We start from the raw sequence: 14,777 nt of genomic DNA, 5'->3' as shown, positions 1-14,777 counted from the left end.
TATGTCAATTCTTTTGATTCAAACAATTTTTCCAACCCCATGGCTTTAAAGAAGGCTCTAGTTTGCTCAAGGACACCCAAATTATCTAAGGCATCTTCACAAATAAACTTGGTGGATAAAAATGCTTTTCTAGCATACTTGGCAAAAGTGTCCCTATGGGATTTGGAAATGAAAATTACCTCCGGATAGTTCGAAAGTTGATCAATTTCCAGAGTAGTAGATGTTGTTACTTCCATGGGAGGTTGTTGTTGTTGCACTTCCAAGTTCGGGCTAGCTACCACTATAGCCAATGCTTTCTTTGCTTGAAGACTCTTTTGCCTTGATGAGAGTGTCTTTGCCTTTGTTGCTTTTGTTGCTCCCTTTGTCCTTGCCATTGATGATTAAACCAAGAGAAGAGTGAAAAATCTTCAATTTCTAGTGTACCCAAATCGATTTAAAGATGAAAGGCTTTGCCTTTATGAATTCAAAAATCGACTCAAAGGTTGAAGATTTTGTGCTTGGTTTTGATTTTTATTGAAAGAGGAGTGATTGATTTGTTGTCAAAAGGATGTTTTGATTTGATTTTGGTGAATGTTGTTGAGGAATATTGTTTTTGTGATGGAGAGGATGAGGGTTTTGGAGTTATGGGGTTTATGAGTAGTGTTTTGAATGAGGAAATGAAGAAATGAATGTGGGAGGGGGTTTATAATAAACGCGAAAAATTTGAATTACAGGGGGAAGACGGGCGGCTTTCCATCGGGACGGCCGGATTCTGCCTGTTCTGGGTTGGGAAATTCTCGCCTAAAGACGTGCGTCTTTCAGTGAAGACGCTCGGATTTGCAAACGCGGGACGGGCGTCTTTCACTGAAGATGGGCGGATTCCTTTACAGGGATTTTTCTTGTGTTCTTAGCCAAAAAGACGGGCGTCTTTCCTTTCAGGACGGGCGTCTTTCTGAAGACGGGCGGATTCTCTTGCAGGACGCCCGGATTTGCTGACAGACAGAAATTTCAAAACTTCAGCTCATGAAGGACGGGCGTCTTCTACCCAATATGCCCGGATTGCCTGAAGACGGGTGGAATCTCTTGAATCCGCTCCGATTCTACCCCTTTTACCCGGATTCAGTTTCATGAGTGTACTTTGCTTATCCCTTGTCATTCTTCCATTCTTCAAAATCTTGTGTTCTTCATTGTGGGGACACTACTAAGGCATGAATAGCCTAGGCAATTGCTATCCCCACACTAAGCTAAAGCACTACACATTGATTGAAATTATTAGTCCCTCCCTTACTTCTCTCAAACATGACAATTATCTTGATCAAAGTATAAAAATCCAAAAATAATAAATATGCAATACAAGAATTGAAATGCGAGTTAGGGAGTTAGAAATATTTACAAATGGTGGTTTAGGGAGGACTCCACCAAACTCTCTTCCTTAGAGAGATTGTCATGGGGGCATGTCCAAGGTGTTGTTGATATTGCTCAACACCTTGAAGAAATAATCAAAAGCTTGTTCATTATCGTGATAAAGATCTTCAATAGACCTTTGCCCTTGTTGTCGGTCTTGATCGATAGCATTGCCAATGTAGGGATTAAAAATCCCTTCAAACTCGTCGTCCCAAAGACCACAAACTTCGTCCACTTGATCACTAAAGATCTCTTAAGTTGATAGAGACAACTCTCCCAATTTCTTGTCTTGGCCAATAAAGCCATCCTCTTCTTCTTTGCTTGACTTTGATGAGCTTTGCAAGCTCTCTTTGTTACAATTCACTTGCTCTTTGAATGGAGCATCTTCAATTTTCTTCTTCCATTGGAGTTTCGACTTCTTCCTATCATCCTTCCGGCTATAATGATCAATCCTGAAACATGGTTCATGCAAACGTAGAGCTCTCATAGTCTTGTCAAGATTAAAAGTTATGCTCTCATCTCCCACTTCTAGAGTGAGCTCTCCATGTTTCACATCAATCACCGCACCCGCGGTGTATAAGAAAGGTCTTCCTAGGATGATTGGAATGTTGTAGTCTTCTTCCATGTCAACAATGACAAAGTTCACCGGGATGAAAATTTATCCAACTCGTACGGGAACATCTTCCCATATCCCTAATGGTGTCTTCGTCGATCTATCGGCCATTTGGAGTGTGATATTGGTGCATTTAAGCTCTCCCATCCCAGACCTTTTACTCACCGAGTACGGCATAACACTCACACTAGCCCCTAGATCACATAAGGCTTTGTTGATCGTGGTGTCGCCAATGGTACACGGTATTGAGAAGCTTCCAGGATCCTTGAGTTTTGGAGGTGAACTCCCTTGAACTATTGCACTACTCACCTTAGTGAAGGCGATAGTCTCAAGTTTGCGGATTGACTTCTTCTTTGTGAGAATGTCTTTCATGTATTTCGCATAGGCCGGCACGTGATTGATTAATTCCGTTAAAGGAATCGAGACTTCCAAATTCTTCACAATTTCCATAAATTTTCCAAGTTGGTCATCAAATTTGGGCTTGGCTTGACGACTCGGAAAAGGAAGTCTAATCACAATGGGCTCCTTCTCCTTGACCTTGTCTTCATTTTCTTTGAAATTTCTTCTTTTGATGGTTCTCTATCCTTGGAGTTTTGCACAATTTCACTAGCTTCCACAACTTCATCCTCAACTTGCTTCTTCGGTGCTTCATACCTTGTACCACTTCTCAAGTGAATGGCACTAACCGTTTTATGTCTTGGGGGATTACTTTGAGGTGGTAATTGCTCCTTTTGTCTTTGTGAGCTTGAAGATGCTAGTTGAGTCAATTGGGTTTCCAATATTTTGGTGTGAGCTAGGATGTTGTTGATGGTGATTTCCTTTGCTTGACTATCTTTTTGCATTTGAGTGAAAAATTCTTGTTGATTCTTTTGCATTTGGAGGACCGCTTTTTGAACATCGAAACCTTGGTCATTTTGTTGATTGTATGGAGTTTGATTTTGGTAACCTTGGTTTTGGTTGTAAAAGGATATTTGATTTTGGTTTCTCATGGGAGGTGGGGTGTATGTTGTTTGAGGGTTTTGAACATTTTGGCTTTTGTATGAGAGATTTGGATGGAATTTGGTGTTTTCATTGTAATAGTTGGAATAAGGGGTACCACTCTTGTATGCTTGGAAAGCATTCACTTGTTCATTTGTTCCCCTACATTCACTTTTGTCGTGTCCCAAAGTTCCACAATTCTCACATACCCCACATGGGATTGATGAAGATGCCGTAATGGCATTAACATGATGCTTTGGTGATTTTGAGGCTTCTTCAAGTCTAGCCATAGCTTTTTCAAACTTCAAGTTGATTGTGTCAATGTGAGCACTAAGTTGAGCACCCAATGGAGTAATGGAGTCCACTTCATGCTTTCCTCCTCTAGTAGCCTTGCGAGGTCTACTATATTGTGAGTTATGGACCGCCATTTCCTCAATCTTGTTCCAAGTTTGATTGTCATCAACTTCGGTGAACATTCCATTTGATCCCATGTTGAGAATGTTCCTTGAATATTCATATAGACCGTTCCAAAATTGTTGTACCAAGAACCACTCACTAAGTCCATGGTGAGGACATGAGCGACAAATTCCCTTGAACCGCCCCCAAGCTTCATACAAAGATTCATCATCCCTTTGCTTAAAACCCGTAATTTGAGCTCTTAGCATGTTAGTCTTTTCCGGTGGATAGAACTTTTTGTAGAAAGCTAGAGCCAATTTCTTCGAAGAATCAATTCCGAGAGTAGCCTTATCAAGGCCTTTCAACCATTGTTTCGCGGTACCAATTAGAGAAAAAGGAAATAAGACCCATCGAATTTGGTCTTGAGTTACACCGGTTTGAGAAATCGCATCACAATAGTCGCAAAAGGTTTCCATATGAGAATGAGGGTCTTCACTAGGCATCCCCCCAAATTGGCTTCTTTCGACTAATTGGATAAATGCGGATTTGGCAATAAAATTTCTGGTTAGATGTTGTGGTGTGGGAGTACCATTGGGTAGGTTCTCCTCGGTGGGTACGGAATGTGATGAAAACTTAGGCATTGTGGGTTGATTTTGTGTTGTATTTTGTGTTGGGTTCTCCTCACCCTCTCTTGCAAAAGGGTTGATAAACTCAATAGTTGGCTGAATATCTAAAACCTCACCAATACCTCTCAAATTTCTCCTAGCAAGTCTTCTATTGGTTGTCAAAGTTCTTTCAATTTCACGATCAAAAGGTAACAAATCACCTTGTGACCTTCTAGACATGCAAAATATCAAACAACTCGAAAACAATTAGAACAAACCTTGAGGAGTTTTACTTCCCCAAGGCAAAGAAAGACACAACTAATAACAATATGCCAAGGTGTTTGTGGGTTTCTTATAAGGTTAGACTCAACAAAATTGCTTGATGGGATTATTACACACAAGTGGTGTGTGTGTGTAATAAACAAGGCAAAAGTAATCACAAGGGTACAAAAAGGAAGAGGACCCTTACGCGAATTGGTTGTCAGGCTAAAGTTTGTTTTAGAAGAATTCAGACGGGTGAATATGAGATTTATGATTTTATTGAGCTTCACTCACATGCTATGAATACGCGAACAACTATGATACATCTGAAACCATGTAGGGATTTAAACTTGGTTTACAAAAAAATGATAATGGATAATGCCCATGTAAACCATGGTCCGGTGCAAACATTTAGGATGTTCAAACAGTATGTGAAGGGATACAAAAATGCGGGTGCTTCTTTACAGGATTTCAAAATTTTTTCAAGGGATGTTAAGAAATACATCAAAGAATATGATGCCCAGATGTTAATAGAGAACTTCATGCAAAAAAAGGCTTTGTCTCCATCTTTCTATTTTGACTTTGATGTGGATGATCAAAGCAGAATAACTAAGCTTTTCTGGGCAGATCCAATATCACTTAAAAATTATGCCCTTTTTGGTGATGTTGTTTCTATTGATGCCACTTATAACTTCAACCAATATAAAATGGTGTTTGTCCCTTTCACGGGTATTGATAACCATAATGCTTGTATAATGTTTGTACCATATGTGATCACCATTTCTAAACAAAACCATGACAATTTTTATAAAATCAAAATCCCTTTTAAAATGTAAATTTTTTCGAAACATAGGCCTAATATTAGCGCAAAATCAGTCGAAACTCTGTCCAATTGTCGATTCAAAATTCGGGCCTCAAAACCCATTTCAAAACCTCACTTCGAGTCCACTCCTACAACTACACTAAAGTTGACTAGGACCAACATTTTCAAACTTTGTCATTTCCTCAAAACTCACTTGACACAAGTGGCACACTACCACTTCACGAGTCAAAACATTTATTTTTTCGAGTAAGTGTGCTAGAATGGTCGATCGTGTTTTGATTCGTCGTTGATCTCTTATCCAGTTTCCAAGATGCCTGAAACAAGCGACGTGAACTACAACCAACTCCAGGATGGTAATGATCAAATCCTAGCCGCACTAGCTCGTCTCCAAGTCACTCAAGACCAAGTGTATGATCGCCTTGACATAATCGAGGGCCGAATATATGCCGTGGAAACGAGGAGGCCTCCTCGAGAAAGTGAAGTGTCTGATGAATTTGTGAATAACTTCGGGGACGAAAACCCTCCCATAGGTATGACTACAGCTGAGAAACGACTCCAATACTTGGAGGAACAAGTGATGTATCTCAAAGGGGATGACATTTATAGGGAAAATAATCGCAAATATGAAGCCATGAGTTCCAAGTTGCCAACCAACTTCAACATGACGGATATCCCTAAATTCAAGGGGCATGAAAACCCTTTGAACCATATCCGTGCTTTCAAGGATTACATGTCTATCAAAGGCATTAAACCCGAGATGTTCTTAAGGATCTTTCCTTCATCTCTTGACACCATCCCAAAACAATGGTTCTATTCTCTAGAGCACAAGAAAATTGCTACCTGGGACGATGCCGCAATTGAGTTTGCCAAACAGTATGCGGATAATGCTGAAATCCAAGTCAACATGCGCACTTTAGAGGTTCTTACCCAAAATGACATAGAAGGTTTCACCGACTTCCTAAGTAGGTGGAGGAAGACTAGTACTCAACTTGTTGAACGTCCAGATAAAGCTACCCTCGTGGAGAAGTTTGTGGACAACCTAAAGCCCATCTATGCAAGTCACTTGAGGTACCAAAATATTAAGACCTTCAAAGACTTAACCGTACTAGGAACCAGGATCGAAGATGACATCCGTAAAGGGCTCTTGTCCAAAACGGTAGGCCGGGGATATCAAGGCTCAACAAGTCGTTCTTACGGCTCTACTAGCAAAACTGATGAAGTTAACCTTCTCGAGCCATCTAAGAATAGTACCCCACCAAGGAAATTCACAAATATTGGGGATACATATTCCAATGCTCTAAAAAGGTTGATGAAACTGGGTAAACTTCAACCCATAGGCCCTACACCCGAACCAGAAAAGAAATCCAAGTTCTGGGATGAGAATTCGTACTGCGAATACCATAGAGGTAAGGGACATGATACAGAGAAACGCTACAAACTGAAAAATGTACTTCAAGACATGATTGAAGTCGGTTGCCTACCAATACCGCCTGGAGGTAAGCCCAACAACACTCAGAATCCTTTGGAATTCTAGTGATTACAAGTGAAGAATCTACCATAGATTGTTCACGCCTCATTTCTCCTGTCAAAGATGAAATTCATGCAATAGAGAATGAAGGGAACTACTCTACCATTTCCCCAACCATCACCGATTTCATTGCATGGGCGAAAAGTGTGAATAGGCAAGTCATGGAACTAGAGGGTGCAGTGGCAACCCTACGTGATCCCAACGCAACACCTAAAGAATGTGCACCACTTGTCTTCTCTTAAAACCCTACGATGCAAGAAGTAGTAGCCATGGTTGATGAGCTAGTCGACCAAATTATCCAATTGGACGCCGAAATCATAAGAATGAGGGAACTTGCTACTGTCAATGGAATATAGGCCGATGATGATGAAGACGAGTATCTCACTGAACACTACCTAGTCAAAATCAGTGAGCAAATAGTCCAAAATTGTGAAGATCAAGATGTAGACCACCTTACTCGTTCGGGACGCCCATACCAAAACACTTCTCAAAGTGGTCCCATAGCGAATGGTCCAACGAATGTGGTCACACCAAATGATAATGAAGATGAATCTACTGACCATTTGCTAAATCAACTACAGAAGACAAAGGCTGATCTTTCAGTCTGGCAACTAGTGGCAAGCTCATTCCCACATCGCCAAGCTTTGCCGCAAGCCTTGGCCAAACTAAATGTGGCACACAACTCTACACCCGATGACGTAGTCAACTTGGTCTTCCAAGAATCACCAAAGCTAAGTAATCCTATTACGTTCTCGGATGAAGATTTGCCACCCTTTGGTGCTAGTCATAACTTGGCTCTTTATATCACTGTCATTTGCCTAAAGAATAATGTGCCAATGATTTTGGTAGATGATGGCTCCGCAGTCAATGTCATACCCTTGAAAACGGCATACAAATTGGGCATGAAAGAGTCGGATTGGACCCCTACCAACCAAGGTGTTCGTGCATATAATGGTACTCGACGAAAGGTAGTAGGACTTGTTAACCTAACCATAGCCACAGGGCCGATTGAACGAAAACTCAACTTCCAAATAGTGGACATTAAAGCATCCTTCAACATACTTCTGGGAAGACCTTGGATTCACGCTTCCAAAGCGGTAACATCCACCCTCCACAAGAAAATCAAAATCCTACTAAATGGTAAAGTGCTGACGATCACTTCGTCACCCATCCAGGCAATAATCGAAAAGAAGTCAAGTAATCAAGTCCTTGCAGATCCTGTATATAAACTTGGGGGCTTCCATAGCATAAATGTCATAGAAAGTGAGTTGGCACCCTTATACTTCAATCCCTACTCTAATTTGGTGGTCAACCACATGCTCAAATCCCAAGGATACTTTCCGAGAATGCCTTTGAATCCTATCCGAAGGAACACCTTCGCACCCTACAAAGAAGGCAACTCACAAAGAATACCACTTGGACTAGGATACAAACCCACTAAATAAGAAGTTCTCGAGATGCTCGCTCAAGTTCAAAACCATAAGAATGTGGGAATCCAAATGCGACCCTACCTCCCTACCCTAAATGGATACTTTGTTAGGGAACGAAGTCAAGATATCTTTCACGGATTTCCCGAACCTTGGCACTATCTCGAAAGGAAGCTAGCCGGAATCGAGATCTTTCACGATTGCTACTTCATTCCCCCAGAAACGGTTCCTACCGTCAAGACTCGTCAAACACCTTGCTTAGACAAACAAGCTGTTAGTCTACTATTCGGAGAAGATCGATTTGTTAGAGCCGCGCAGGATGAGATCATTACCATGATACTTCAAGACGATCACTTCAACCCTACCGCGTTAATCACAGAAACCAACACCAATCACCAGAAAGGATGGAGAAACTCGATCAAGTGGACAAATAATCAAGGAAGACTCTTCAAGCTCACCACCGGAGAAGGAGAGATGTTCAAAGGAGAACCAGAAGATGCTGAATTCGAGTCAGAGTCAGAGTCGGAGTCAGAGTCAGAGTCTAGAGAAGTTCCTAAAGAGTCTCCTCCTGTCGTCATTTCCACTCCCCTTGTTTCTCCTAGCTTAGCATCAAATAGTAACAGTAGTTTGGGAAATGTCCCAACGGCTGTCCTTTTACCGCCACTGACTACCGATCAGATGGCTTCTTTGTTTGAGCTTTTCTCAAACTTTAATATTAATAAATCAGGTTCTGCTTGCTCTTCGTGTTATCTTGAGTGCAATTCTGTTTACGATGATACTGAGGATGACCTAGACCCAAACTCAATCGAAATACCTCCCTACATAGCCAAAGAAATACTACAAGAAGGTGAAGGAGGACCAGTAATAGAAAACACTGAACCCATCAACGTAGGAACCGAACTAGAACCCCAAGAACTTAGGATAAGGACGACCTTGAGCTCTACCAAAAGGGCCATTTTCATAGACCTCCTACACGAGTTTAAAGATGTTTTTGCTTCGTCCTACAAAGACATGCCATGGATCGACAGGGATATCGCAGAGCATAGAATCCCAATCAAACCGGGTTTCAAACCCGTGAAACAGAAGCGTCGTCGAATGAGGACAGAATGAGCTCTCAAGATCAAATAAGAAGTCGATAAACAGTTCAAAGCCGGGTTCATCAAAGTTTCCGAGTACTCAGACTGGGTAGCTAACATAGTACCCGTACCCAAAAAGGATGGGAGAATCCGTGTTTGTGTTGATTTTAGAGATTTAAATAATGCGAGTCCTAAGGATGACTTTCCTCTACCACATATCGACATATTGGTGGACAATACAGCAGATCACGCGTTACCATCCATCATGGATGGATACGTAGGATATAACCAGATCAAGATGGCCATAGAAGATATGCATAAGGCCGCCTTCGTCACTCAATGGGGAACCTATTGCTACACGGTTATGCCGTTTGAGTTAATTAACGGCGGAGCTACATACCAATGCACTGCAACTACGCTTTTAAATGATATGATGCATAAAGAAGTTAAGGTATACGTAGATGACATCATTGTCAAGTCCAAGGATAGAGAGGGGCACATTGCAAACCTTCACAAATTCTTCTCAAGGCTACGGAAGTACAACATAAGGCTCAATCCTCAGAAATGTGCATTCGGGGTAACATCTGGTAAACTCCTGGGATACGTTGTTAGCCAACGAGGAATAGAAATAGACTCTTCTAAGATCAAAGCTCTAATCGTAATGCCGCAACCTCAAACGGAGAAAGAAGTTAGAGGATTCCTAGGCAAGGTGCAATACATAAGTCGATTCATATCGAAACTCACCAGGATCTGCGAACCTGTCTTCAAGAAGTTAAAGAAAACAGATCACACCATGTGGGATGATGACTGTCAGAAGGCTTTCGACCGAATCAAGGAAATACTAGCCAAACCACCAGTGCTCATGCCACCTCAACGAGATCAACCTTTTGGTTTATATCTCACGGTAACTGAAACGGCCATGGGCGCCATGCTAGCTCAAACCGTAGGAAAAGAAGAAAGAGTTATCTACTACCTTAGTAAGAAGTTCTTGGAGTATGAGTGCAAATACACATCACTCGAGAAGATATGCCTCCCTCTTGTGTGGGCAACGAAGAAGCTACGCCATTACATGCTTAGCTACTCCGTCAAAATATACTCCAAAATGGATCCTGCCAAATACCTCTTCGAGAAACCCGTTCTCAATGGACGCTTAGCAAGATGGACTTTGATGATCTCAGAGTTCGATCTCAAGTATGTACCTCTGAAAGTTATAAAAGGGCGCGCCGTGGCCGAATTTTTCACAGAAAATCACATTAATGATACACAAACGATAGACACCTGGTCGTTTCCGGATGAGGATATACTCCAAACCGATATAGACTCCTGGGACCTTTATTTTGATGGAGCATCGAACTTAAGAGGATTTGGAATAGGAGTGTTGCTCATTCCTCCTGAAGGCGAGCATACACCAATATCAGTCAAACTCGACTTCGAGGTGACAAATAACGCTGCAAAATACGAGGATTGTCTCATTGGATTACAAGCAGCAGTAGGTTTAGGCATCAAGAATCTTCGAGTGCATGGGGATTCATCTTTGATCATCAACCAAATTACGGGATCTTGGAAAGTACGAAGTGAAAGCTTAGCACCTTACCAAGCCAGAATAGACCAAGTTGCCCAATTCTTTGATCAATTAACCTACCTACACCTACCTCGAAAGGAGAATCAATTTGCAGATGCTCTTGCAAAACTTACATCTTTCATTAATATGCCGGATAGCATGGTAGAAATTCCTTTATGCATCGAACGACGGTCAGAGCCAGCCTATGTGCACCAAATCACCAACGAAGAGGAAATCAAAGAGGAACCTTGGTTCCAAGCGATCCTAGTGATGTTTGCGCTCCATTGCTTCATGATCCGAAACACAAAAACATCTCTACAAAACCTTTTCTTCTTCTTCCACAAAAATATTTCATGGATGCCCTTGAGAATGCGATGCGACAATGCTGCCGGGATTTGTCTCCTCCCGAAAAGTATCAACTCACTTTCATGGGAGTTGGTCAATTTTTGGTGCTTCATCAAGTCAAGGTGCAATCCTCATTCCTCAAAGCATCTTCTCGGTTTTGGGATTCGAAATACCACGTTTTCGTTTTCCCGAAAGGTGAAATTTGTCCTCTTGCCGAAGAAGTTGGAGCCATTGGTGGGTGGCCGGGTTGTGTTCCGGTGCTTCCTCCGACTCGGTTGTGCTACAAGGAGAAATTCCGTTCCATGTTGGGTTTGTCGACAAGTCAAGTCAACTTCCTTCTTGCTCCACATGGTGTGGACATGTTGGCTCTTATCAACATCTTTTCCAACCGATTAGATGCCAATGTTTCGGAGGTGGCTAGGAGAAGGGCTCTTGCCTTTTGCCTTGTCCATGTATACCTCTTTGTTGATGCTTTGAAGAAGGAGGGGCCAAAATGCTATGGTAGCATGACCCTTGTACATGTGGTTGAGCAAATGGAGCATGGTAGAGATCCATCATGGTTGGTGCTTGGAGAGATCATCCAAGCTTTGGACAAGGAAGACTCTTGTGGAGAAGTTCCTTCATTTGGATCCCCAAGGATCCTCCAAGTGTGGCTATTGGAGAGGCTAAGGTATGTAGAGCCTCCGGTTGATTCTTCTTCTTATTCCTTCCGTCACCTTACCATGAGGAAGAAGTTGTACTCGGATAGTTTTGCTTCTACCGAGGCTTATTGGGCCGCAAGAATGCTGGAGGAGGGTGGTCCTCACATCCGTTGGGTGGTGCCATGGTGGCACTTGAGGTCCTTCACGGGGTTGCCCGCTTCGGGTGCTAGTCCTCGTTCTTTGATGGTGGTGGGTTTGAAGGTTGCTTCCTTCATTTATCCCGAAAAGCTCATGAGGCAAATGGGGCATCAACAAAAGATGGCCGCTCAAGATACCCTTGTTCAAGAGAATGTTTTCCGGAACTCCGACCTTGTGGAGGTCTTCGAAAGATGGTGAGCCACTCGGCCGCTTTGGGAGGTACCGGACCCCCGTTGCCACGACATGGGTGACTCCCGCTTATACCAAGTGGTTACGTGCTCCGTCCTTGGAAGAGAGGTCCAAATTTCGTAAGGATTAGTTTGTCGACTTGAAGTATCGAGAGGTTTGCAAGGCCAACCGTGCCTTCTTTGAGGAGTATGCTGATGGAGCTAGTCCCGATGTGATGAGACCACCAAAGAGGAGAAGCTCGTGTCCCAAGAACATGGTGGGCCTTGCATTGGCTCGTTTCGGGTCGAACATGGGGTCTTGTGTTAGACCGGAGGCCGTCGCCATCTTAGATCCGTTGAGGATCCGTTCCGAGGAGGAAACCCATGCTAGGCGGGCCAACAAGAAGAAAAAGGGGAAGATGTACCCCTAGGGAAAAGGCAAGGGTAGAATGGAAGAGTGAAGACCTTCATTACCCACTTTATTATTATGTAGTATTATTGTTGTGAGTTTTTTTTATTATGTTGTACTAGCTATGTTTTGTGTGTTTTGGGCTAGTTTTATTATGTGAGGTGTTTTAGTCGACACATTAGCTTTGACAAGTTGTAGACTCGTTGAGCGTTATTTGTTGTTGAATCTGTAATCCCTCCCATTATTAATTAAATTAGAGGATTGCTCGTGTCAAAAATTTCGAACGCTTGTTTCTTCCATCCATTTTGTAAAGGCAATTCGATTTGAATCGTCCTAAACGTTTGCACTTGGGAAAGTGGGATTTTTGTAGGAAGGGAGAAAGGCTACTTTTTGTATTTTTGTGGGAAAGGGAATGGTTTTCCCTTTTCTTTTTTTTGAAAGTTGATGTGGGTGATGTTTTTTGATTATGGGGATGATTGTATCCTTCTTGTGTAAGAAAGGACTGCCTACATATCAACCTAAAGAGGTGAAATCAAACCATGATCGCAGTTCGAAATGTTTTGTAAATTTTGATTGGGGTTTGTGGTTTTATCCCTCATGTATAAGAGGTACTGCCTACGTATCCACCTGAAGAGGTGAAATCAAACCATGCTCGTAGTTCAGGGGTTTTTGTTTGTTTTAGTGTAAATGGACGTTGCCTTTGACATATCAAAGGACATTCGAAATGGGCAAGGTGCCGTAACTTAGACTCGATAAAACATGCAATTTCAAATCAGAACGCGTCTGAGGAACTTGAGTTGAAAAGGGTTAAGGTGGACGCTAGTTGTAAAACTAGGCTTGGATCATTGGTTGTTACGGTTCAAGGGTAGTATTTCTTGAGTTGGTCTAGGTTGGTCGAGTTTGTAAAATCCTCCCTATCTAGGTCACTCAGTCTCACTGCGCCCCCCGAAAGTATTTTCTTGACCAGGTATGCCCCGGCCCAGTTGGGGTTGAATTTTCCCCTCGGATCGACGGGTAGCGGTGCTCGAACCGACTTGAGGACCAAGTCGCCTTCCTTAATGTTCCTGGGTTTGACCTTCTTGTTGAATGCCCGTTGTATACGTCGTTGGTATAGCTGGACGTTGTGCAAGGCGTTGAGCCGCCGTTCGTTTAGAAGAGTGAGTTGTTCGTACCTTCGGCGGGTCCATTCCGCCTCAGGGACTTGACTCTCCATTAGGATGCGTAGAGAAGGGACCTCTAACTCTACCGGTTGAACTGCCTCCATACCGTATGCTAGGTAGAAAGGTGTGGCGCCTGTCGGTGTTCGAATGGAGGTTCGGTATCCCCAGAGTGCGAATGGGAGTTTGCTCGGCCAATCGCGGTAGTTGTCTTGCATTTTCTTGACAATGGTGACAAGAGTTTTGTTAGCTGCCTCCACCGCTCCGTTGGTTTGGGGACGGTAGGGGGATGATCGATGTCGTTTGATCTTGTATTTGTCCAGCAAGGCCTGAGTTTCCGCCCGGAAGTGAGAGCCTTGATCGCTGATGATTTCATGGGGTACCCCATATCTGCAGATGATGTTGTTTTGGATGAACTTGGCCACTTGTTTGGCGGTCAAGACTGAAATACGTAATTAATAAACTAGGTCAAAGCAGAAACGGGAATTCAGAGACAGAAATCAACCGGGAACTGGCGCAGCATAGCTCCGTCCCTTGGAAGAGGCGCGGCAGTCGCTGCGACTGTTCCTGGGTTGAGTTCTGGTTGTGAAGCTGGAACCGCATCTCGTTAATGTTCATTGGTGAATTTAATGCTCGATTAATGGTATTTGACTCGGATGAAAGTGATTAACATATTCTTTACATGTGAATGAGGTCATAAAAACGATAAAACATGAATGAAACTGATTAGAATGAATATTTACAAGATTTATAAGATTATTTACAAATTAACAAACTAATCAAATTAATTAGACTAAACAGGTTATTAATGATTAATTAATCACGGTGACGGTAAATAACAGATAAAAGTATACTAATGTTTATCTCTCAGAGATGAATTCCAGAGATTCAATATGGGTAAATCGAATCTCTAAAAACCGAATTGATTTTAATGACGAAAGCCCGCAAATATGAATTATAAGGGATTTATGTCGGGATTGGAAAGAAGAATTAATTATGAAGAATTAGGAATAAATTACAGGTTAAAATTATCACATTAAAATTATTATGTTAATGAAACAATGAACAATTGATAACAAAGCGAAACAATCGAATTATCAAAAGACGAAGGAAGAAGAAAGGAAGCAGGAACTACGGCAGCCTCACGAAGAGGCGCAGCAGGTACTGCGTCACTTCGAAAAGGTGCAACAGGCACTGCGTCCCTTCGAA

The 14,777-nt window shown here is 42.4% G+C and overlaps 1 non-coding gene across 1 annotated transcript; it reads left to right on the top strand.

Annotated features, from left to right (window-relative positions):
* Window positions 1-3,532: 3,532 nt before the first annotated feature.
* Window positions 3,533-3,639, top strand: LOC141618212 (small nucleolar RNA R71). Its single transcript, XR_012531331.1, has one exon. It is a non-coding gene; the product is annotated as a small nucleolar RNA R71 (small nucleolar RNA).
* The last annotated feature ends 11,138 nt before the right edge of the window (window positions 3,640-14,777 follow it).

The sequence above is a fragment of the Silene latifolia genome, chromosome 1, assembly GCF_048544455.1.
Source record: "Silene latifolia isolate original U9 population chromosome 1, ASM4854445v1, whole genome shotgun sequence".
NCBI classification, from domain to species: Eukaryota; Viridiplantae; Streptophyta; class Magnoliopsida; order Caryophyllales; family Caryophyllaceae; genus Silene; species Silene latifolia.
The sequence above is the reverse complement of the archived record's forward strand: the minus strand, read 5'-3'. Positions and strand labels throughout refer to the sequence as shown.